The sequence below is a fragment of the Crocodylus siamensis genome, chromosome 7 (assembly GCF_052110815.1).
Source record: "Crocodylus siamensis isolate JL-2025a chromosome 7, ASM5211081v1, whole genome shotgun sequence".
Classification (NCBI taxonomy): Eukaryota; Metazoa; Chordata; order Crocodylia; family Crocodylidae; genus Crocodylus; species Crocodylus siamensis.
The window spans coordinates 88,813,633-88,839,209 of record NC_143401.1 but is presented as its reverse complement, the minus strand read 5'-3'; the positions used below and the strand labels follow the sequence as shown (position 1 = coordinate 88,839,209).

The window sequence follows — 25,577 nt, the reverse complement described above, 5'->3', positions numbered from 1 at the left end:
TTTGTATCTATATGGCAGCCTAAATATTAACTTCATCTTGATTTATACCTACCACAAGAAAGTTATCAGGCATTTTGCTTTTAGTCATTTCTCACTGCTCCACTGTGTACAGCTGAGTCACCGCATGTCCTTAAGAGAGACCACCCTCTGTAAGGCTGCATACTTTATTATTCAAGTTATCCTGTCTAATTTTTTTCAAAACTACTGATTGTGTGGAATAGCTCCAGTTATGAGGACTAAGCAATTACAAAGCTGGCAGCATGACAGATCTTTTCAGTCTTTTGGAAAACAGAGAAGAGGTTCATGGATTCAGGCAAAATTAAGTTTGAATCTTAGTTCTGCAACAGATTCCCTGTGAAACCCTTAGGCAAGTCACTTCTCTCTCTCTCTCAGATCCTTATTAATAAAACTCAGATAATACCATTTCTTTGCCTGCTTTGACTCTTTAGACGGACAATCCCTAAGAATCTGCAAACACGACACATGGGACACAGCACTGCGTGACATCTGGGTGTTATGCAAGGATAACAAACTAAAATGCAGTGGAGAAATGAAGCAGGATTCTAGCAATGGCAACCCCTCGTTGGGTTTCACATTTCTGCATAAAACAGCATTAATACTTCATGTGCAAACAAATAACTTTTCACAGTAGCATTAAAACTACATGCAGCCAAAGCTCAATTACCAATGACATAAGAGAATTAGAGAGAACTATTGTTACAGCCCTGTTTAATGCTCCAAAAGCTGGTTTTCAGACATACCTCCAGAAAATTTGTTTTCTCCTATTCTGTTCTTTTCAAGTACTTTCTTCAAATAAACAATACAAAGTAATAGAAGGCGACACCTGGAAAATAACCGGGCCCCTGAGTGCTATCATCACCTTTTCCTGACACAGATTATAAAAAGTGTTACAGGTTACATAACCCAGTGTGACCAGTTTCTAACGCTGTGCTCACATTAAATGAATAACAGAATTTATCGTTTCCCGTAGTGAGCCAGAGCAGATGCTCTGGAAGGTGTAAAGCCTCAGAGGCTACTGAGCGCTGGCAGTTTTTTAGGTAATCCTTCCCAAAATTCTCAAGTTTGTATCTGGATTATACCCGAAACATGAAGACTTATAACTTGATACACCTGTTGCAACCTTCATGCTAAGGGCAGTCAGCTTGTTGCAAAATCTGACCTAAAACAAGGCTGTGATTTTTCCTTGTTTCACTTCACTTCACTACAAACTTTACTGTGCTCTTATATCACACTTAAGGCCTGGGAAGACCAATCTATGTCCTGGTATAATTTACTCTAGATGTGAATATTGATGTATATTATATGAGGATAAGAAATTAATACATAGGCAGCTATGCTGGGGTAGCTGCACATAGCAGGTGGCTGTTACTATGACTTAGACACCTGAGCACATTATAGCCTGACTGCCTTGAATAAATGGCTGCCCTATGATAGATGTGGACAGATGAAACCTAAGATGGTACAATTCTTTCAGGGGTAACTCCCCACCAACATATGTGAAGTTTAGGGGGTTGTCTCATTTGTCCATCACTTTCTTACACCAGTGTAATGCTAATGACACGAGTGCAAACCTGTCTTCTTTCCAGGCCCTTAGCCACTTTTGCAAATCCTATCCCACACCACACAGAGGTTTTAGGTAGTGAAATCATTTGCAAGAATTAAAACCTTTGGCTGAAATGTCTCATATAAGTGCAGTTATTAGTGCCATTCTCATCGTGGCCACCTAGGGATTAATCCAAGTATCTACTGTTGGCGTCAATAAAATACTCTTCTCTGGAGAGCGTTTGTATTAAAAATCAAAAAACAAGAAAAGATCCCCTTCCCTGCCATTCCTGTCTCTGTTCTCCTCAACCTGTTGTGCTCTTTGTACGTGGCCAAATGACTTCCAGTTAGTTCCTCTTCTGCTGGTCTGTTTTAGATACAGCCACAAGGTTTCTAAGGCAGCACCAGCTATGAGTTGAACATGTTCTCTGACCCATCCAGAGGAGGAAGCGTGTACAAAGCTGCGAGTCTGAGGAGCTGAAGGTTTTACAAAGGATGTGCCCTGACGGTTTAGCATGTGTGTTCCAAGTGCTAATCGGGGCTTTGGGCTGTGCTAGTCTAAAAAAGGGTCAGTCAGACCATTAACATCAGCAGCCGGAAAAACGCTGCTACAGCTGCTTTCACTCTGAGTCACAGACAGATAGGATCAAAAAAGATCAACGTGACGGGGGACCTGCATTTGCTATATAAACAGGAAGAGGAATTTGAACAGCTTTTTGCAACTTTGCAAAAGCTATCATTTTGACTGCAGATATGTTCCCCAGGCTTAGAGGATCTCTTTGGTGCACATCTTTACAACCATTCCAAAAATCTCACAGAAAAAGAGGGGCTTCTTGCTTTCATTTTCTACTCCAAGAAACAACTACCTGCCCAGCCCAATTCATACCAAATCATCACTGCCACTCAGTAAGAGGAGCCAGGGTGTGATCAACACCCATACGCAGTGCCATTACTACAGTAGTAGTTTATCATATTATCAGAGTACAACTATCATGTCATCAATGGCACATGAAGGGCACCAAGGTGATGACAGTTAACATGGTACATCTGAATTTGGTCATGTGACTTTTCCATGATGACCAGAAAAAGAATTAATCAGCTCTGACAGTAATGATGCTCAATTTAAGTAAAAAACAAACAAACACACCAACAGGTCCTCTTTAGGCAGCATCCATCACAGGGAGAGTGCCCCACTGCCAAGAAGTATTCCTGCCAAACCATCTTACAGGGGAACAGGTGGCATTTCCTTTACAACCATCCCTGCCTGATAAGAAGGCAGGAATCCCATTTTAAGAGATCTGACCTCCCTTCTAAAATACAAGACATTTCCACATATGCCTGCATTCACTGGAGTATCAGGAGCACAGTGACAAAAATTCACTAGAGGTTTTTTAAACCTGATCGTTCACTAGGGCTTCGGAAAAATCAGCCTTCGTTAAATGGAGGATGCCTCTCAAGGGACTTTGTGTTCCAAACATATGATCCTTCCCATCCTGTGAAAGGAACAGCTTGGATTACAGGCCTGTCCTTCACTGTACATGAAGAATACAGGCATTCAAGCTCTTTCACTACTGACATACATCGGGCTACTGTCACATACCCTTGGCAACTTAGTGGGACCAGCTGGACAATGGATATTCTTAGCCAAGTGTTGTCAGTTCTCAAAACTACAGGATTCATAACGTGTGGGTCTGTCCTGCTACCAAAGTTATCTTCTCAGGAGCTTAACTTTTTGCCAATATTCTCCAAGTGACTAAGATAATTTTTAAATTGAGTTTAACAGATAAGTTACTTCCAAGCTGTGATGGAGATGATGCAAACAAAAACAAAAGGTCATTATGGACTTTGTGCTATGGTCAGTTAGTAAGACACAAGACTTTTGTCTCTTGGAAGTAAGTTAAACTAACCTCCTGTTTTATCAATCAAAAAATACATGAAGGATCTTTGAAGACAGTGAAGTGTGGCAGGTAGGTTGGTGAGGATGGGTTCTACTTCCCTAATTAGCAGAGGTGAGCATCTTTCTGTAACAAAAAGACTACTATTTACCTTGGTACCATGAGTGCAAGTATTAGATAAGGTGCTCAGTCTGTTTTCAAGATGGGGCTTGGTTTCTTTCTGACATTTCTAAGCTTTACGGAATAATGGTTGATTGATCATCTCTTGCTGTTCTCAAGCACAGCCATATTCATAGAGGCTTTATTTCTTACCACATAATGGTTTTCTTGTTTGAAGGTAAAAAGGAATTTGGCAAAGTATCAATTTATCATTTACATCTAAGAAAATGCACAGAAAAATCTGTTTCCCTTCTAACAGGGAGCTTAACCAATTTTGTATTGATAGAGACAAGGTTAATGTTCTTACTAAAGTTTAAAGTTTCTACATTTCAAATGGACTAATTGTTCCCCTGTCTTGATTTCAAGTTTCTCTTATCAGAATTTGTCTTGAAGGCACAGCTGTCTTTGCCTTGGGGTTATTTAAGGAATGAGTCTATGGCAAAACAAGCAACAAAAAGGAAGCAGATAAATATGACCAGTATTAGAAGCCATGTTGCAGAGGCCTAGAATAGGAATAATAGAAGCAGAATTACCACGGGTCCTAGGAGTCCCATTCAGCAGTCAACAAAGGCTGCAAGAAAGACCTTGAGGGACTTTGCTGCCTTTGAAGATCCTCCTCCACCCAACGCATGTGGTACACAGACATTTTTATCTTGGCTACTCAACATAAATTTTGGTGTTCCTGGTATTGCCTCTCAAATACACAGGCATACATCAGGAGCAAGTCCAAACAGATCAAGGAAACCATGCCTGCATAAAACAAGTGCAGGGGAGGTTAGTGCCCAGACCAAATCTAGTCATTAGTGTGGGGCCGTGAGCTCATTGGGCTGGCTCTTCCATGAGTAGGATGTCCCATTTACTCTGATTCATGTACTTGGATACTCTGTATCGATCCCTCAGATGCTGTCTGGCTCCCAGGCAGCTTTTATCTTATTTCCTTCCTGATGCCTAATATCAGTCACATCTGGCTTCCTTCTCTCTGCAAAGTTTACCTTCTGTTAGGCTGGTCTGTGTCTTCCTTCCCCTTCATATTTGGTACATGCTGTTCAAGTAGTTAAAACACACTTTGATTTCTAGCATAATTAACGAATAATATCTAGTTTGGTCCAAGTCCGAAGCTGCTTTGCCACCCAAGTGTAACCCAGCTACCTTAGATCTTTCTGCCAATTACTGATTTCATTCCACGGCTCATTCCCATTTCCTGGCCTTTGTGCCAAAATGTATCAAGTCATCTGTTCTTTTAAGTGCAGCTAAAACCGCAACAGTTTCTTATGTCTTGTCCTCCAAGTTACTCCTGGCTAAGGTGACCCTCAATCGTTGTTTAATATTTACTTGCGCTTTTCGATTTAAACTTTTTATGCTACCTAGTTTATCTCCAAATGCATGGTTCTCCTGTCCTCCCTTCCAAGAAGGGCAACACTAAGGACACAGGATCCTTAGTGGGTGAATGCTAAAGGTGCTCTTTACCAACAGAGATCAACCCAGAGCCTGGCCAAGACACTCGGATTGGATGCTGGAGAGTAGTTTTGACTGAAAAGCCTTATTGAGTTCACAGCTGCACCTATCCAGTTCCCATTATAGGATGGGAAGTCTACGGTAAAGAAACTGAGCTGCCTATTTGTTTGTTGCTAGTTAAGGGCTCATGAAAGGTGATGGATTGACAACCTGCCCACAGAAATTTTTTTTTACATGCAGGGAGGAACAGTACAAAGAGCACAAAGCAAGACTCTTCTACTGTCCAACGTGGCTCAACACTCTGCTGATGAATTGTAACAAGGGGTGAGGGGGAAGTTGCTCTCCATTGCTCCTGCAACCATGCCTCTGCTGGTCATGGACGCAGTTGGTACCAAGTGGAAGCCCGGGAACCCCACGTGGGAGCACTGGGCTGTGGTGCATGACTAGGCAGCTGGTGAGTGGGGAGGCGAGCTCCTGCCTTCGGGGGCAGGGGGGGTGAGCTCTGTGGGTGGGCATGGAGATACATGCAGGTGAGCGTGGGGAAGTGTGGGCCCCCTGCCACGTGCTTCCCGCATGATGCACAGTCCCTGCCACCAGTGGCAGCAGTTGCACCGGATGGCTGGCCCCTGCGGTGCTCATGGGAGAAGCAGGCAGAGCCCCACAGAGGCGCATAGCTCCGGCTGAGTCCTAAGAGCTGCACATGGTGGCACGGAGCCGGCCCAACCCAGCCTGGCCCACTGGCATGCACCTTTGACGCACACTGAGCTGGCTCCATGCCAGCACATGGGGCTCGTGGCACTGCAGGCATGAGCTGTGCGTCATCAGGCTGGGCCATCTCTGTGCCCCCGAGTGGGGCTTTTACCGCTCCAGCAGGGAGCTGCACTTGGATGCATGGAGCCCATTCAGCCCAATTGTGCAGAGACCAGGAACCATGGGGAGTCATGTGCCATCGGGTTGGGTAGGCTATGTGCCTCCACATGCGGCTCCCCACTGGAGGGCTGAAAGCCCCATGTGGAGGCACGGAGCTGGCCCAGCGTAATGGTGCGCAGCTCCTGACTGCAGTGCCATGAGCCCCACATGCTGGCATGGAGCCAGCCTGGTTTGCCTTGAAGGTGCATGCCAGCAGGCTGGGCCAGCTCCATGACACCACGTGCAGCCCCCGGGACTCAGCTGAAGCCACGCAGTGCCAGGGGCTCTGCCTGCAGCAGCCATGAGCACCCGAGAGCCTGTCGCTTGCTGCTGCCGCTGGTGGCAGGGGCTGTGTGCAGTGGGGAGCAGCTGGGGATGTGTGGCGTGGGGTCCACACCCACCCACATAGCCCTGCACCCTCCCCCACAAACCACCCCCCTGAACTACCTCCCCACAAACCCCACACACCCACATCCTCCCACACCTTCACAACCCCCATGCTCCCCACACCCACTCCCAACCACACCCCACACCTCCCCACACAATATACAAGAGTAATACTTTATTTGGAGCCATTATGCAATCACCTCTACATATAGTATACAAACACATGTACTGCCGAACAAAATTTTTTTTAATTAAAATTAAAATATGTGCAATAGATGCTTGACTTTTAGCATATGATTTGGGTTTTTCCCAGTCCCAAGATGGCACCCCCCCCGGAAAAAAAAAAAAAAAAAAAAGGAGTACTTCCAGGAGCAAGGGGAAGGATTTCTGGTGGCAAAGGTCAGGGGTTTTAGGGCGGGACTTCCGGTCCCAAGATGATGATTAGGGGGTGGGGCACCCGTGCTTGTGGCCCTCGACAGCTCAACAAGTCGTTAAGTGGCCCTCCACCTGAAATAATTGCCCATCCCTGTTGTGAGACCTCACAACATTTAACGAGTATTTACTGAACTGATAGCCCAGAGTTTCAGCGCAGGTAAGCCTTCTGGTGTAATTGGCTTGCCCACTGATAACCAAGATCAACAGGACAAAAGCCAGCAATCAGATTTATGCTATTTTCTCCATTACATGAAAAGTGAAAACACAAGTCATCTTTCAAATGATACAATATTCCACAGAAGGAACAGCTTGGCCTCTGAAGTGCATATATTTCACCTTCTTTTGGGCACCCTAACAAGTGGTATTTCTGAGCTCAGTACAAGGAGAAGAGCTACCATACTTGCTGTAGGAATTTGACAGTTTACCAAATGAAAGGCCAGTGTTGTGTGCACCATGCTAGAAACAATGGGGAGAATCATTCAGCCGTGTAAAATACCTCTCACATGAAGGTAAGCACGAGCAGGAGATCAAAGTGGCTTCTGGGGCTGGGGGAAATGAACCTTGTACAAAATGCAATCAATGAGAAAAAAGTTTAGCCTGGGAGAACTTGGCTATAAATAAGCTAAGCAAGGATGCAGTGGTCAGTGACAAGGACTCTACTTCATGTCTAAACTTTTGGAAAAATAGCCAAAGCAAGGAAATATTTACAGTACCCTTAAGAGAGTCACCGATGTTTGTGGTGAACTAGCATGAAAAACACACCGATGAGAACTGAGAACACTGCAGTTAGTATCATTAAAAGCACATATACTAGCCGTGTGCCAAAACATGAGCAGACAATACTCATATTATGCATCCCTCTCTCTCCATCATATACTTATTTCTGTCACCAGCACAATTACTGGAGATTTTCCATGGTAACCACCGCTTTCCCTGAGGGCCAATTTTTTAAAGATATCTAGATGCCTAAAGATAAAGGGCTTCAAAAGTACTGCGATACCTAGCTCCCTTTCAATTAACTGATTTAAAAAAAAATCTGTAGCAGAACCGATGGCAACATTTCATAATTCAACATTTTGCAAACAAAAGGAGACATTTATTACGGAAAACTCATTCTTGAAAGTTTTTTCAAATTGTCAACCTGCTCTTCTATAGAATTTCTTAAAGAACAAATACCTTGTTGTGGCCTTTCAACCACCCAGTGAAGAAATAATTTATTAAATGTTACAGCACATTTTACAGTAAATCCAACCCAGAGGTTACCATTTTGTTTGTTCACTATCCTTGCCCCAAAAGAAAATCTTGTCTATGGTGTAGGTCCGACAGTATTGGATGCAGGGCACGCATTCAAAGTATTTCAGTGAGGTCTGAAGGGAGTTCTAGCTTATACTTGGAGAGGGGGTGTAATGCCAGCAGGGGCCAGGAATACTGCTCAATAACTACTGGTACAGCAAGTCTGAAGGAAAACTTACTGTTGAAGCATGTGTAGTAGTCGGCAAGAAATCAAAATGAGAAAAAACCCGCTCCTGTGGATTCCTGGTCATTCACTCACTGTGCCATGATCTTAAATAAGCCATTACATAAAACCAGTACTCCAAACAGCTCTCACATAAAACAGACCAAATTGGAGAGAAATACATGAGTCACGTTTGAGTTTCACATTGTGCTGCACGCTGGATCAGAGCCATCCTTTTGATGCAGTGTATTCCCACAGATAGAGCTACAATTATTTGAGTGATAATTAAACCTACACCAATATCCAGATATAGAAACTCATTAACAGCGGTGTGTTTACCCATGAACGAGTCACTGAGCTATAGCTCAGCAAACTAGTAAGCAAACTCGGGCCATGTAATTTAGAAATTGAAGAGACCGTGTGCCTGACATGGTAAAAGACACTGGTAAGGACTTGGGAGGGAATGGCTGTGGGGATTTTTCCACAATGGATTCAAACAGCGTGCTGCACTTGGGACTGAACCTTGTTTTTTAAAAATCTCTTTCTGCCCTGCTGCAAGTTTAACAACCTGTTTTCCTTGCACTTCCAAAAGTCCTTCCCAAGCCTACACTACAAAGGCTGCACTGACAAATCACTCTGGTTTATAGCTGTATGTTGACTGACTACCTTAAGAATCATCTCTATCCTGCAAAATTGCCTCTCTCAACAACATGCTGCTTTTTTACATGGAGCTATGAAATGGATCACTTTAGTGGGCCAAAGAAATCAGTTTATCAGATCAAAAGCACGTCATGGTCAGGTTGTTGTGAAGCAACCCAGCAGAAGAAGAAGTCTGCACTTGCAGCACTAAGCTCTTTCGGCAGCGTCCAGGCTGAGTGCATAGCAGACAAGATGACTAAGAGCAAAGCACTGTTTTGTTACTTTGCCCAGTCTTTGCAAAGGTTTTACATCAATGGATCTCTTACCACCTACAGGTCCACATACACATCAGCTAAACCTTTTGTTATGTTCACATGACAAGTTGAGACATGATGTTCAACCTGTAGCATGTTGCTCGACTAAGAAGAATCCCCCTGAAGTTTTTTCTCAGCAGGCTCCCTTATTCCAAAATACCCTCTGGTGAAATGCAAACACTAAATACATCTCTTACAAAAAGAACTAACTGCCAAGTCCAAGCCTAAGTTTTTTCAGTCATCTACTACATTTAGCCAATACATCATACATTAATCACAACCAAGGAAGATGCATCTCACAGGAAGGATCTCACCTCAGTTTATGGTGTGGGGGATTGTTTCCTCAAAGACCTGCATCCATATGGGACATACTCTGCCTGTGTTTGCAGCTCTTCTAAGGTCCTCATCAAATCTTACTGAGCAAGACACCAACCCCCCACATGCTTTCCCATATCCCCATAATGGTGCCAAGCCCCAGCGATGAATCACCCGCAGAGGCTTCTTGGCCTTTGGTTTTCAAAGGGATCCAGTAACTTATTAAAATCTGACATGACATCTGTCAGCATTCATCACTGTCCAACTAGTGCAATTAATTCCATTTCCTGTCAGGTGGCGACAGACACCCGAGGCCTACCCAAATGAAGCTCAGCAGAACTGCCTTAAAACCTCCAGAGCAATGCAAGAATCCCCATTTTGCTCCCGCCATCACCAAACAGGATGAAATAAGCAAGCTGGTGTTTCCTACAATATCCAGTTCCTAGAATATCCAGAAAAAAAACCAGAATAGAAAATGTTTGCTTAGGCAAGCAGAAGAGAAACATGTCAGGGGAGACTGCAGATCATGTTTCCCATGGTGAAGTTTACTGGCAGCTCTCAAGGGTATAAACTAACCCTCTTTGCTAAGTGTTTGGAGAAATGGGGCTGGATACACCTTTGCCGATGAACCGTACCCACTGAGCAGGGGGCAATCCGGGGAACCAGCAGGCTGCACTTCCAATACTGACTTGTGTGCAAGCTTCTAGAGGTTTGAATGAAAACTGGCAGCTTTTAGGGCAGCTGGAAGTTTCAGGGAACTGTGCATTTGCTAATTATGGGCACTGCCTGGATGCTGCTTCTTCCCAAACCAAAAGGTGTTGGTTTTCTTGACTGCAAGGCTTCCCTGCCAGAGCAGGGGACTGCGGTCCTTCTGCATCCACCCTGCTCCCTCCAGGCAAACTTCACAACCTCTAGGGAGCCGGTGCCTGTGGCAGAATCTCAGAGCAAGGCTCGCCACAGGTACAAAGAACCAACGCAAGAACATGATTTATGAGAGATGAAAAGATGAAACTACAAGTACACTGGAAATGGAGAATATTTGTCAGGCAGCTCGAACACGAGACGTTGACTGCACAGTAGCTCGTTCTTACCGTGCAGTAGTGCCGTGCGGCACAAAGCACGATGCTACTGCGCAGTCAGCATCACCTGAAAGCCGTTCAGCGATGCTACTGCAGAATAACTCCGGTTCCTGCACAGTCATTTAGTACTTGTACACACAAGTACTAAACGATGCACAGTAACAACTGCACAGGCAGTGTCTCATGTAGATGCGGCTGCTGAAATGGAGGTCCTGTTCCCTATCACAAAGAAGCTCTTTGCCCCCCCCAGTTTCTGCTTGCTTCCTACCAATATCCACATTCAGTTCCTCTCCTGCATTTTTGAAATTCCACGCAAATCTAACTTTGACTACTTCGCTTCAGTTGCGTCTCTTCCTCAAAGCTCTCCAGGGTTAGGTGGGTGGAAGGGTGACCCTCTTTCTCTGTGGCCAATCCCAGCCGCTCAGAATCCATCCACCAATTCTCCCAGAAATAAATCACTTCTTCACTCTAAACTTCACTCAAAAAACCGAACTAGCTCTCTTTATTTTTGTTGGACTTCATAGCATGCACGCAGGAAGCTGTATTGGTCACCCCAAAGAGTCAGATGATGATGAATTAGGCTCCAAAAGATTCTGAGCCTGGCTTAAAGACCAGGTGATCTTTAAAAATAATGTTAAGTTAATTAATTCTTTATGTTTGCTATCTGGTGTTAGTGCATTTAGGATTTGTGTGTTCAAGTTTCTACAGTAGCCAGGACTAGAAATATACTTTTTTAAAGAAAGCTCAGCTCCTGAAGGAATAATTTGCTGCCAGAGGGCACAACTTCCAGAAAAATACAAAATATTATGAAAATACTAAAACTCAAGACAACATGATAACGGTTGGAAACACTGAAAGATATTTAAATATCTTTGGGCCGATGCTGTTCAACATCTTCATTAGCGACCTGGACGAGGGGGTGGAGAGCACCCTGTTCGAGTCTGCTGATGACACCGAGCTGTGGGGCAAAGTGAATGCACCGGCAGGCAGGGACCGCGTCCAGGCAGACCTGGATAGGTTGGAGAAGTGGGCGGATCTGAACAGGATGCGGTTCAACAAGGACAAGTGCAGGGTGCTGCACCTGGGGAGGGGGAGCCAGCATTATGGTTACAGGTTAGGGGCTGCCCCTCTCGGCAGCACAGAGGCAGAGAGAGATCTTGGAGGCAGGATTGACTCCAGGATGAATATGAGTTGCCAATGCGACGAAGCAATAGGCAGAGCCAACCGCACCCTGTCCTGCATCAACAGGGGCATCGCTACCAGGTCCAGAGAGGTCTTGCTCCCCCTCTATGCGGCGCTGGTCAGCCCGCAGCTGGAGTCCTGTGTCCAGTGCTGGGCGCCGCACTTCAAGAGGGACGTGGGGAACCTGGAGAGGGTCCAGAGGAGGCCACTCGTATGGTTGGGGGCCTCCGTGGCCAGCCCTATGAGGAGAGGCTGAGGGACCTGAATCTCTTCAGTCTCCGCAAGAGGAGACTGAGGGGGGATCTTGTGGCTGCTACAGCCTTATCAGGGGCCAGCAGCAGGGACTCGGGGAAAGTCTGTTCCCCAGGGCCCGCCTTGGAGTCACCAGGAACAACGGCCACAAGCTGAGGGAGGACAGGTTTAGGTTAGATATTAGGAAGAACTACTTCACGGTAAGGGTGGCCAGAGCCTGGAATCAGCTTCCCAGAGAGGTGGTGCTCTCACCTTCCCTGGACATCTTCAAGAGGAGACTGGACAAGCACTGGCTGGGGTCTTATGACCCCTGGCACCCCCAGTGCTCCTTCCTGCCCCTGGCAGGGGGTCGGACTCGATGATCTGTCTAGGTCCCTCCCGACTCAGTGATTCCATGATTAAATACACAAGTTAAAATGAAGCACAAGTTGCTGTGTACGGACATTATATTTTTAAGATGAACGGCAGAACTGAAAGGATCACATGAGGAAGATTGCTAAGTTTAACTATTTAAAGAGTGAATATGTTCAGAGACGAGTGTATTTTGCTCAATATACTGTAGACCTATCAGCCAAGTTGCGTCAGCTTCTGCACGGAAGTCTGTGGGATTTCATGAGAGCTAGAAAGACAAGTTTGGATTTATTTGTGAAAATATGGAAGCTCGTTACGCAGAAGCAGTGTGGTGCCTGCTACAAGAGTTTTCACAATATTCCAAACCTTTTATCTGATACCCTTGAACTATTAATAGCCCAGCCTCTCCAGAATTCAATTTGCAGTGTTTTGTTCCCTCACATTATTTGATAGAGACTGAGGATAGACCAAAGGTCAAAGAAGTAATGATTCAAAGCACATTCCACACTATTGCTGCAGCGTCTGGTTTTTCTGTATGCCTGGACTGCACTCTAGTTTCTCTCCACTTCCACTCCCCAATTTCTCCACTCCAGTTTCTCTCCACTTTCTCCCCCACTTCTGCTTGGAGTCAGAGAAAAGCCCAAGGACCTAAACTTAGAGGTCTGTTCTTTTTTTTTTTTTAAACCAACCCCCTTGGATTGTAGCTGGCGTGGCCTTCCACAAGTGCTCACGTAAATGAAAAGAAAGTGTGTGCCTGAAATCAAAACATGCTATAGAAGGTGTCTATAAGTAGGTAGCAATGTACGGTCTTCATAATAAGTTTGAAAGACATCTGACTCATGAGAGGGTAGTTAACATGGTTGTTCCATAATTATAGATACTGCCAGTGTTTATTTATAACAATGTTTCATCCTTACAGAGGAAAGCTAATAATTGTTCTTCCTTTAGAAACGACATTTTGGGTTTGGGAATGCTTCCAGAATTCTTAGCTTATAATTAGTAAGGGCATTATATGGTAATTGCCATTTAATAGCTGATATTTTTTATCACCCATCAACATTTCACCACTACAATCAGAATAAAGTATTTCCACCTATCATATCTTGCTGTTAGAGAGAATAGTACAATTTCATGCACTTACATCATGTGTTAGAGGCTGGAAAACTCTAGGTCATCACCCCTTCCTTTCTGACAAGATAAGAGAGAAAAGAGCTTCCTGAGTAATGAGTTGGAAACTGATCATATCTACTCATTTACACTTAGCATCAGAAATAGGCTGTCACTGTTTATAAATTTCTACTATTCTGCTATTTATAAATGTATGGGTAGAGCTCTTACTGCTTGTAAAGGTATAGTCTATTGTACTGATCGAGGAGGAACACAATGGCTAGGGACAGAAGTTACACATAAACCAGCTGAAGTGATCAGAAACTGGTTTAAACCTGTAGCAGAATAGAAGTTCGGTGCACATAAACCAGTTTCGAAATGGCTGAAGCTGGTTTAAGATAAACCTGGTTGAATGTAGCATCAGACTTAACTGATTTGGGTCAAATCAGTTTAAGAAACTTCTGCCCCAGACCCCTTCCTGGGTCAAGTTCAAACACAGTCTCCCTGCATCGCAGCACGCTTTCCAACTCTGGGCTGGGCTGGGCTGGGCTGTCTGGTCCAGAGAGCAGGGCTGGCCCCACACCTCTGCACCCTAGCCCCAGCAATGAGGGCTGGCTGACATGGGGGTGGGGGTAGGGCAAGCCTGGCTGAAGATGCAGCCCAGTCTGCAGGGGGGACGGGACTGCCTCCCCCCCACCCCGGCAAACCCTGACTGGGTTCTGGGATCAGGGAGGGGGGTTAAACACCCCTTCCCCAGCTCTAACTTACTGCTGACTGCAACTGTGAACTACAAATTTCAGAGGCACCTGGAAGCAGAAAGAGGAAGTAATGAGCAACCCTGCAGAGTCCTGCTGTTGTGACTGTGGACTGCAAATCCCAGAGACCTCGGGGACAGCAGAAGGAGAGCTGTGCTCTAGCACCCCCTGGCTTCTGGCCTGAGCCACTGAAGCCATGTGGCTCCATTTCCTGAAGCAAAGGTAAATGTCTGTTTAATTCTGTTTCAATTTAAACTGTGCAGTTTAAACTAACCTGCAAGGACTGAACCGATTCAGCCTCGGGCTTTTTGACTGTCTTGACCTAGCCTTAGGATCATCCGGAAGGGACCTCACAAGGTTATCCAGCCCAGCCTCCTGCTCAAGGTAGGATCATCCCTGATTAAACCATGCCAGCCAAGTGCCTGTCCAACCTGCTTTTGAAAGTTTCCAAGCATGGAGACTCCACAACTTCCGTGGGTGGCCTGTTCCAATGCCTGGCCACGCTCATAGTCAGAAAGTACTTCCTAATCGTCAGCCTACATTTCCCCTGCTGTAGTTTGAGGTCGTTGCTTCTAGTCCTGTCACCTACAGCCACAGAGAAATGCCCATCTCCATCCTCTCTGAAACAGCCCTTCAAGTATTTGAAGACTGTTATCAAAACCCTTTTCAGCTTTTCTTCTCCAACTAAACTCTAATTCTTTCAGCCTTTCCTCACTTGCAGCATTACTTTGTAGCAACTGGCAGAGCTCACTGCATTGAAAAACACACCTTCCAAAAAACATTTCCCACTGCCCCACAGATTCAATTTTTAATCTAATGTCAAGTATTTTTATATCCAATGGATTCATCTTCCCAGTTTCTTCTCTTACCATTTGCAATGCGATTCAAGTGCAGTATAACCACCAGACAAGGGCAGAAAATCTGATCCCATTCCTCAGATAAGAGTCTAAGCCAAGATGCTGAAGTCTCTGCTCTACACATCATTATTTAGGGCCTGCTCCAGTGCATATTTACACACACAAGTAACTACACTTGGATGAACAGTCTCACTGAAATAAGTGCAGCTCGCAAGGGAAAGTAGTTACTGGTGCATACAAGCTTGCAGGAGCAGATCTCTCTACTCTATTTCTGTATAAACAAAAAAACCCTACAAGTTCTTTCCTTTTACTGACTTTTTTGTGATTAATTAATGATTAAAAAGCTGCCCTCTAAAATCTCTAATTCAGCATTCTTTTCTTCTCCTTTCCCCCCAAACACTCCCCCTCCCACTCCTGCAATGACTAATTGAGGAAAGCAAGGTCAGGATAAAATCTAAGCTGTCAACATATTGATCTCGAGTGGAGTTTAATGAACATTCAAACAAAAACAGGGTTTAATTAAATTTGCATTTGGAACACTAGACGGGGTAATTCCTTAGCAGAGCAAGCAGCTTTTTATCATGCAGCAGCCAAAGAGCGCGGCTTTAAAATAGGGATACTCAAGTGGTGCTGCCACAGACTTTCCACCTCCCTCCCAGCCGTCATTCTCTTGTTCACTGCAGCCAGCTGCTGAGTGACTGAGATGTTTTGCCTGTCGTTATGCAGGCACCGCTCACCTCCTTGAGGATAAGCGAGACCATTCCTAGCTCTCCCGCTCCTTTATCAGCTTTCCACTTAAGCCAGAAATAGACCTGTGCAGCTGAGGGACGAAAGAGCTGTAGAGGCATGGGTCTGAACCAGGGGAAAGAGTCGCTGACTGCAGCACATCTGGGGCCTGAGAGATCACAGCGCTCGCTAGAGGGTCTGCTTGTTTTTGTCAGGAATATTGAATGTTTGCTTCATATAGAGAGATTCACAGCCCCATCCACAAAAACTAGGATCCTGGAAATTTCCTCCTCTACTGCGGGGGGGAGCAGACAGCAAAGAAAGCGGTAAAGGCATGGGGGAATCCAGCGACAGGAATGTGTTGTGACAACGCTCCCAAGAGAAACTGCACAGAAGCAGTGAACCTTAAGCATGACTCAGGGAAGCTAAAACTTTGTGATTCTCCCTTGTCACATTCACCTGCACTGCTCACAGCGGAGTATATTCATACCTGTTTAACGGGATTCTGGGTTATCTGCTTCTCCCTGTAACTAGTATTATCACTTGCATGCATGACAAGCTACCAACTGAGTACCAACATCCCTCTGACTGAATTGAGCTATACATTAATACCAGAGTTTGGAATACACTCAACACTAAGGCCTAATGTAAAGTTACCAGGACAGATGGCAAATGGCTCAGACCAGGAATGTAATCCAGCCATACAGCAAACTAAACATGAAAATTTAGCATCAAGCCATCACTACCGGTAACACCAGAACTGGAATCACTTTCTGGAAGGAGGTAAAGCCCTCCCACATCTTGACTTTGCTAGTAGGATCAACCTGCTGGAAAGTGCTCTTATATTTCTGAGGGGCAGGACAGCAGCTTGCATATCCATGTAAGCTGGAGTCTAAACCAGCATGCTGAACAGGACTAGACAACCAAATACCCAGAACTGAGCAGTTCTGTTCCCATCACAAGAAGTGACTAACCATACTTTGCAAATGAAGGGTGTCTAACATAAGCTACTCTAAAAACGAATTCCATGTCAAATTAAAAAACAACTTAATTAAGAGGAAAACCACCCTGAAGTTTCTTGAACAGCTGTCTCCCATTCATACGGACCATATGGTTATAGAACATATGGCGTGTGAGTAACTAGCTAGCTATCCGTCTTAATGAAGAGGTGTCCCCACTTAAACAGAGTTGACAATAAACCAGCTCAGTATCTCTCTGTGAAGTGAGCCAGGGATTTCAGTCCAGTTCACGGAAGACAAGCTTCTGTAACTTGCACCCAAACCTCTTAAATACTCCTTAAATACGCTCTCATCGGTAGTCTAGCAGGAGGCCACGGATTGAGCAGGCAACAGCAAGCGACACCCTCTCTCATACTTAGCAATGGGCCTTTCCAGGCCTCCCTCACCTGCAGATACAGGAACAGCCTGGTCTTTAGGGTCCTTAGTCTGATCCTTTCACAAGGACAAAAATCATGTAGATAAAACAATGGCAAAAATGCAGCCCCACATCTAATATAGATGCCTTGCAGTGGTCCTTCATCCTGCCCCAGGTTACATTGGTTTAAGCAGTGCAGATCATATGACAGAAGATTAAACTGTCAACAGCTTACGAATATCTTCATAAACAACAGCCACCACGAGGCCAGTTATCAGCCAAGTTAAAAAAAAAAGTCTGTATTATATTAAAACCAACCTCCCAGCAGAGCACTTGGTGCGTGAAGTCAGCGTACCATCAATGTAGGAAGACTTAATGGAAGTGGCAGTAAAATCTACTGAATTTGAGCAGAGGAGCAATTTATCCTACTTCTGCCTCTGCCCCAACCCAATACATAGTTCACAGTAAATCATTTAGGGCCAAACCGAACTCTTTCCCCCAACGGTGAGCAGCTTCTCAGCAAAGGTGCACAACCTGGCCCTCAAAAAACCCTGCTCCATTTTTCATCTATGAAGCAAATGCTGCACCCAGAGGGTCTCTCATCTTCTTAGCACAGTTTGTTTTGCAGGCTCCCACCATCAGCCAGGATAATAAAGATCCCCTTCTAGCTGACCATCTGCTTTGGGGGACCACAATGGGCTTGGATGGTTAAACACACCACAACTCACAAGTACACAAAACATATAAATTGCTTAATAACCCACATCCAACAACTCTCTCAACTATACAGTTTGTCCAAGAAAAGACATCACAAAAAATGTCCTTCCCTCTTGTACATGTTCTGGACTGTCACAGCTACAACACCATGCCAACCCTCCTTGACCTCATAATGCTAGTGACCACCAAGAGCGCGACAACACTGAATTTCAGGCAATGCCATTCAGAGAAGAAGGGTATTTACCTCCACAAACAGACAACCCTTGGAATATTTCAGAAAACCAATTGCATTTCTGGTGCAAAGAAATCCTCCCAGCTCTCCACAAATGTCCCCTAGCTTTCCTCCTCCAGAGAGAGAGATCGCGCTTTTGAAAGAGCTACCCAGATATCAGCTGAAGAAATACTGCAGTACAAAAAAGAAAATCCCCACAAATCGCACACTATTCGTTATGACATACCATCCTTCCCTGGAACCTATACAGAAGATCCTCAAACAACTGCAATCCATATTAGAAGTAGATCTAATTCCCAAAGGGATCTTCCCAGAACCACCCATCCTAGCCTTTACACTGGCATCAAACCTCACCAACCTCATCACCAGAAGCAAACTTCCTATGACCCTAAGCACACCGAATGGATCCAGACCATGTCAGGACAAGAAATGTAAAACCTGCCAACACATCTCCCACAATAACTATGCCCCACAACAGAACCATCACCACTGCTGGATCGTACACCTGCGTCTCCAGAAATGTTGTACATCTCATCCAGTGCAGTGAATGCCCTGATGGAAACTACACAGAAGAAACCAAACAACAACCGCATATAGCAGAACGAACGCACACCGAAAATCTATCAAACAAAAACACCCAATTACCTGTGGGTACACATTTCTCACAGGACAATCGCTCTCTCAGTCTTAATCCTCAAAGGGAATTTACAACACACCTTTCATAGATGAGCCTACAAACTTGAAAAATCTTGTGGATACAAAAAGCCATCGACTAAATACAGACACTGGATTTATGGCATTTTATAACCTGCCTGACATCTGATAACCCCTGATAACTGCTCTACATTTTACCAGCTACATTTTATCCCAGGTCAACAGTCCCCTCTTTTGTTTTCCCACCCCACCACCTGCCTGAATCACACCCATTGACCCCCATCCCCTCTGATCTTCCCTGCCACACATTTGCATTTTCACAGACCTGCATTTCACATATTGCCTTAAGCGTCTATTCCACAATCACCAGCAGACTCTACCTATGCCTGAAGAAGGGTGCTTGGGCCTGAAAGCTTGTGAAGAATAATTTTTCCAACTATTCAGTTGCTCTGATAAAAGTCACCACATTTACCCAAAGAACCTGGTCTGCCCCAGCTTTCCTGTCACCTTCCTGAACAACAATTTAAATGGCAACATTTAATTGCAAGGAAGACATTTAAATGATTCAATTAAAAGGTGTCAACTTTCATCTCGAATTTATGTACAAGGCTGAGAATAACAATGGGAAGCCTTTATGTTTCTGTTCTGCCTTCAGATGTGCACAAAATAAGAGACGGCTCTTAACTAAAAGCTGTGTTTGGCTGTTCCCAATAAGACTTCAAAAAGTGATTATTCTACTATTTGACTTTGTGTGAGAGTATACATACATCTGAGATGCATTATTTTGGGGCCTGATTTTCTGGACTGTCCTCTCAATTTGTCCATGTCATTTTCAAAGTGCAAATCATTTCAGGGTAGAGGACATATAGTGGTGCTGGGGTCCCATACAGACCCCCACTGATGAATGGACTGTCCGTACGTCTGTAACAGGTTCCATTGCCTTCAGCAGCCTCCTGCAAGGAAGACTTTACGCTGGACTTCACCAGGTCTTGGTTCAGGCATCAAATATTTTACAGCTACTTGTCTGTTACCACTCCTAAAAGCTTGTGAATTCAGAGATCCCCCACTCTCTCGAGATGTGGATGCAGTTCTGCATACAGGTTTTTGTTGTGTGAACATTGTACTGACGCATGTTGATCTGCTGGCTTCTAAGCAGATCTATTATTGCAAGTACCATGTGAATAGCAGGTATTTCAACACCCTTAACCTCAAGCTGCACTATGAAAATGCTAACGAGTCAAATCTCTGCTGACATAGGGACCTACCAAATTTGCGATTTTGCAGATTTTGAAACTCCAGCCTTGCCTGTGAAAGCAAGCAATGCCCACAACATCCCCAGGGGAAAAAAGAGCAAACTTATAAAAAATAAAGTTCTTGCTCCCCAAAGGGAACCAAGGAGCCTGCTAGGGTGGGGAAGGAGGAAGTGGGTGCTCCCCTGCGCAAGGGCTGCTGGCAAGATGACTGCCATCCTTGGCCCTTGCTGCTGATTGGCTGAGAGCTGCCTGTCATGTGGGCCCCACCCCTTTCCACCAATCAGCAGCAAGGGGTAAGGCAGGAGGACAGGCAGCTCTCGCAGCCAATCAGTGACAAGGAGTGGGGCCACCAGGACCCCTCAGCCAGAGGCATGTGGGGGCCTGCCATGCTCTACATGCAAATTGGGGGGCAGCCCTTTCAAATTTAGTTGGCCCCTAGAAATCCTTGATCTTCCAATAGCAAGAGGTAGTGCCCAAACACAACCAAATTGTCTTTCACTGCAGTGGGCCAATTTGGGTTTTAACCCCCTCCACAAGTGCAACTTGATCTGCTTCCCCTGCCTAGCTGCTGCTCTGCTTTTTGGTCCCTGCCCCATCTGCTGCCCTGATTCTGCTTCCTTCCCCGTCTGCCCCCTCCCACATGTGCCACACATTGGCCACCCCTACTTTTATACCTCACTGTTTTACACCACTGCAGCCACTTGGACACAGTTACACCAGAGTAAAGCAGAGTAACCCAGCATTGAACAAAACCCCTTTGTCTTCTGTGAACTTCATATGCAGCTTGTATGTCCGTTGAAAACAAATGTGCAGCTTCCGTTTCTGTGCACATCCTTGAGAGCCTTCGTTGTATTGCTGATAATACCGACACAAATGCAAAGGAGCAGATCCAACATACCAGGGCATGACCACATAGTTGGAAAATAACAGCGTCTTCCCCAGCCAGCCAAGAGTCACATTTTGGATACTAGGACCAAATCTAAACTGGAATTTAGATTTAAAAACATTATTTAGTAATTGCAAAGATGAAAACATAATCCAAGTGCCTTGGTCCCACAGTTGAGAGTTTGGAGATAATATGTGTTCATGTTTTATTATTTCTCCATAAAAGGAAGGTTCTGAACAACAAAAAACGATCAAGTTGCATTTCTCTGGTTCCCCCTCTCCTCCTCCTATCACTGAATTAGAGGATCACACAGCAGAAGGAAAAAATAATCGGTTATCTATGGCCTATCAGCTGGCAGTGTAGTTTCAGTGCACAAAAGCCTTATGGCTCATTCTGTTTTCAAAAGTTTAGTTTTCCTAAAATACTTACATTTACAGTATTTATATGAGCCTCAGCAGCAAATAGTTAAAGTGCTTCAATACAGTTCAAGCTTCACTTTGGGCCCATGCCAAAGACCACCCCAACTGACCTGGCTCTCAGTGGGTCCCTGATCATCATACGGGGTCAGAAGTGGCTGTATGTAAAGCAGTGGTCACATGACCCCTTCCTTTTCCACTGGCTGTGGATGCTGGAGTGCCTTCCTACACGGGGCTTACGGACCACCTCACCTCAGACACCCCGGGACTAACTGCATTTCTGTACGCAACTAGATTCATATAGTAAAAGTGACTTTGTATTAAATAGCTGCGCTGTATCAATACTTAGGAATCTCTTACAAAACTGAACTGCTGTGGAGTATCACAGGGGCCAGTCCTGCACCAGCACCAGTAACAGGCTGGAGCCAACATTTTCCCAGAAAAGTACCTAATTCTGGACAGCCAAGACCATTTTAGGCTCCTAAATAAATAAATAATAATAAATAATTTGCAGACAGCATGTTCCTCAATATCCACTGCAGCCCATAAGACCCGTAGGTGGCTCAGTCTCTCAGAGGCTCAGGCCATTTACTGAGATACCTAAAGCAGGCCTTTTCAGTCTCTAACCTTAAATAATCTAAGTGAACATAATGCAGGTTAAATCACTTGGTCCTCAATAAACATGGGCCATGGGAAGCATAGGGGGAAAGAAATCAGCTGGACATTCTTCATAACAGCACAGACACAGAAGCACACAACCTCCATACGGGTTGTCAGCAGCTGTGTTCATGCTGTTTTTCTCCCACCTTTGTACCATCACCAGGGCAGCCTGCAGGACAAACACCATCTCTCCCCTATCCACTGTAAAACTTCTGCCAGTGCAGCCTGAACCAATGCAGAACGCTTACACATTTCCCTAACAGAAACAGAGCAAGAGAGACAGCAAAGTGTTCAGGTGTAAGTAAATGTCATAAGACTTTGGGACCAAATGTAGTGACTACCAGCTGTACATGGGAAATCTCGTTTCAGCAGAAGCTGTGCCTTTTCTCCTAGATACACCACTTCTCCTACTCATTCTGCATACCGGGTTACCACCTCAGTCCATCAAATGCCCTCAAAGCCACAAAGGTAAAAACTTCATAATGAACCGCAATGATATCTTGCACTTGCAGAGTGCCTTTCATCTGATGATCCTAACATTCTTTCCAGTCATTAATTAAAGCTTCTCAAGAGGCTTTCACAGTCATGAAACAGGCACCGAGAAGTTACTTGACTTTCTCAAGGACACATAGAGAGTCGGTGCTATATGCATGAACACCTCACAATGCCTGACTCACAGGTCCCAGCTCTGACAGCTAGACAATGCTTCCTCTTTTCAACAAGCAATTGCTGGGACAACAGCGTTAAGAAGTCTCTTTTAAGTATCCAGGCTCATATATAGCACAGACTGGGCTCCTTTTCAATAATAAGTCATGCTGGATTTACTTTGTAGTGACAGAGCTTTTCAAATGAAGATCCCTTTCAAACATTCTTCTCTAGGGTATGAAGCCAGTTCCATTTTAGTAACAACTCACAAGACACCTACATCCTTCAGCAGCCAAGAGTCTTGTGTAAAACCCAGGTGAGTAGGTGATGCCACATTTCCCCCCCACCCCAAACTCACGTCTAGTTTTCCCTCTCAGTGTGTGCGGGGGGGGGGGGGGGGTGATGTCACTGCTTTTTAACCTAAGCAACTGGATAAAATTTGGGGTCCCACAGGTCTTCGATGTCATACTGCTTATTTGAAAATCACGTGCAAAAAGTTACATATCCTTGTATCCCTCAAACAAAAAGAGAGGGTTGCTAGCGCACTGTTCCAAAGAAATGTTCCAAAGAAATGTCCCTCACTCAGCCAGCGCTGTACACTAGTCCCTGATAACTTTTGTACCTTTTGTCATCTTGGTTTTTAACCAAGGATTGATATCAAGCTAACTGATGAAGATCTTAATATAAGCAGGCTTGGATCACAGCACAGGTGACTGACCATATAGGAGAAATGGTGACAATGATTACATGCAGAGCACTGTACAAAGTATATAAAATTGAAAAAAAATCTCAGTAATTTCAGTGTGACTTGTAACAATGGTCTGAAATATTCAGAGCAAATGCAATTATTCTGAGTCGATTATATTTTTTTAATGGTGATCGGTATGACAAAAAACAACAACAAGTAGCTGGCTGTTAGTTTCATCCATTTTAAATAAAAACTCTGCATACATAAATGTTTGCTTGGGGAATTTGTTCCTTTTGGTTCCACTCAGCTGGGTGCTCTTCTGCTTGTGACTCAGCCAGCTCGCCATTCATCTCCTTCACCTTCCCCGCCCACAAGGCCTAGGACTGTATTTTAAGCAAGACAGATGTCTTTTGATAGGCAACAGCTGCGGGTTGTTGGCTTCAAAGACAATATCCAAGATTAACCCTTCACCATTTATTCAGATGAACTGGTCTGAACCATTTGCACACAATGATCCATTTACTACAACTAGATGTGAATACTTTACCTTTGCAGGTGAAACACTTGATGTGAAAGTGTCTGGCCTGGACACGAAGCACTTCGCCTTTACACGGCTCCCCACATTTATGGCAGTGGATAACTGGCTTCTCAGCAGGGTGGTGAGGCTCTTGAGGATGTGCCACTGTAAGAACAAAATATATCACTTTAAGAAAAAGCAATACTGGGCTTTCTCCTCGCTGTAGAGCTCTCAGCTAACAGTGAGCGGTACAGCATTTCTCCACCACTCACATTTTTGGCTCACCAGCAAGTTACAGAATTTTTTTAAAAGTCTCTTACAAGTCTTCAATAAATTCCTGTTTTAAGTCACGCACGGTATTTTCTTCTGTATGACATGGGAGGGAATATGGACGGAGAAACAAAACTCCCTTAGTGAATCCACTCACCCACTCTGTAGCTGGTTTTATTAGTACTGCCTGCCGTTCCAAAGGACATAGATAGGTGTGCATAAGATGTTAAACAGGAAGCAAGTGGAGAGGCAAAAACTGCACCAGCAGCACTTCAAAGAGAAATTCAGCGCCAACAAAATGAACAGAAACAGTATTACTGTACTCAAATGTTTTGGGAAGTCAGATGAAACAAGCCACTTGGTACATCAAATACTGAGTCAGGATCATGTCCAATGTGAGTGTTACGGTGGGGGGAAAAATGCATAAAAGTGCAAGCAGAAAACTAGCATATCTGAAGTTCGAGCAAGAGAGGCCATGTTGCTTGTTCTTAGTACAGATGTCTTCAGAAGGATGCAGCCCTTCTGTGTTCAGACATACATAAAGCCTGGGATGACAACACCGGATAAAACCATCCTCAGTTCAAAGGACCATAGGAAAATGGGTCTGGAAGGGACTTTGAGCGGTCAGCTAATCAAACCCCCTGCTCCAGACTGAGCCATCTCCAGCTAAACCACCTTAGAGAAATATTTGTTTAACCTACTCTCAAAATGTCTAGTGACAGGGATTTCACAGGCTCTGGTAATCTGGTCCAGTACTTAACCACCCCAGAGTCAGAAAGTTTTCCCTAATATCTACTTTGCTTTCAAACTGGCACAGCAGACACAAGAGAACTAGCATCACACAAGCAACATCTAACCCCTTCAGTGAGATTTCTTAGCTCAGACTAGCTTGGCCAGGGGAAGAAAGCTTGAATTCTTCAGCCCAAGATTGAAGCTGTGAATAGGCATTGAGTTGGAAGAAGAGGGAGAGGCACTTGTCAACTTCATCTTCATTTTACTGCACTAATAAAACTGTTACTGTGCCATTTTCCTTCTGACCAGCAGTATTTAACATCTATGTTAGAGCTGCCCTGAATCAGGCAAAGTGCCCCAACAAAGCAGCCCAGACGGAAATGCGTGGGGTGTAAGCGCTGGATGTGGCCCAGTGCATGTCATCTGATTTAGGCAGTGTTTTCCCAAACAAGTGAGCATCTCCCCAAGTCATTTTTCCCTTTTCTTCACAGAGTTGCCTTCTTTTCTGCACATTTCTCAAAACACCGACAGTGCCCATCAACATGTCAATACCTTCTGTCCACATCTGCACTTTCTTTGCCTCCCCGCATTGTCTTATACAGCATAAAGGACAGAGGTAGCTACCCGTGTTAGTCCGAAGTCAAGCGGAAGTTAGGGTAGGATAGCCAACACCTTCAGAGAGGCATGAGCTTTCCTA

The 25,577-nt window shown here is 44.7% G+C and overlaps 1 protein-coding gene across 10 annotated transcripts in view; it reads right to left on the bottom strand.

Annotated features, from left to right (window-relative positions):
- ABLIM1 (actin binding LIM protein 1) overlaps positions 1-25,577 on the bottom strand; it is a 303,618-nt gene that overhangs the window by 145,212 nt on the left and 132,829 nt on the right. For all 10 annotated transcript variants that reach the window (XR_016443660.1, XR_016443659.1, XR_016443662.1 and 7 more), the window contains one exon: positions 23,909-24,043. The gene's annotated coding sequence lies outside the window, so the exon portion shown is untranslated. Of the gene's footprint in view, positions 1-23,908; positions 24,044-25,577 lie in introns of those variants that run through there.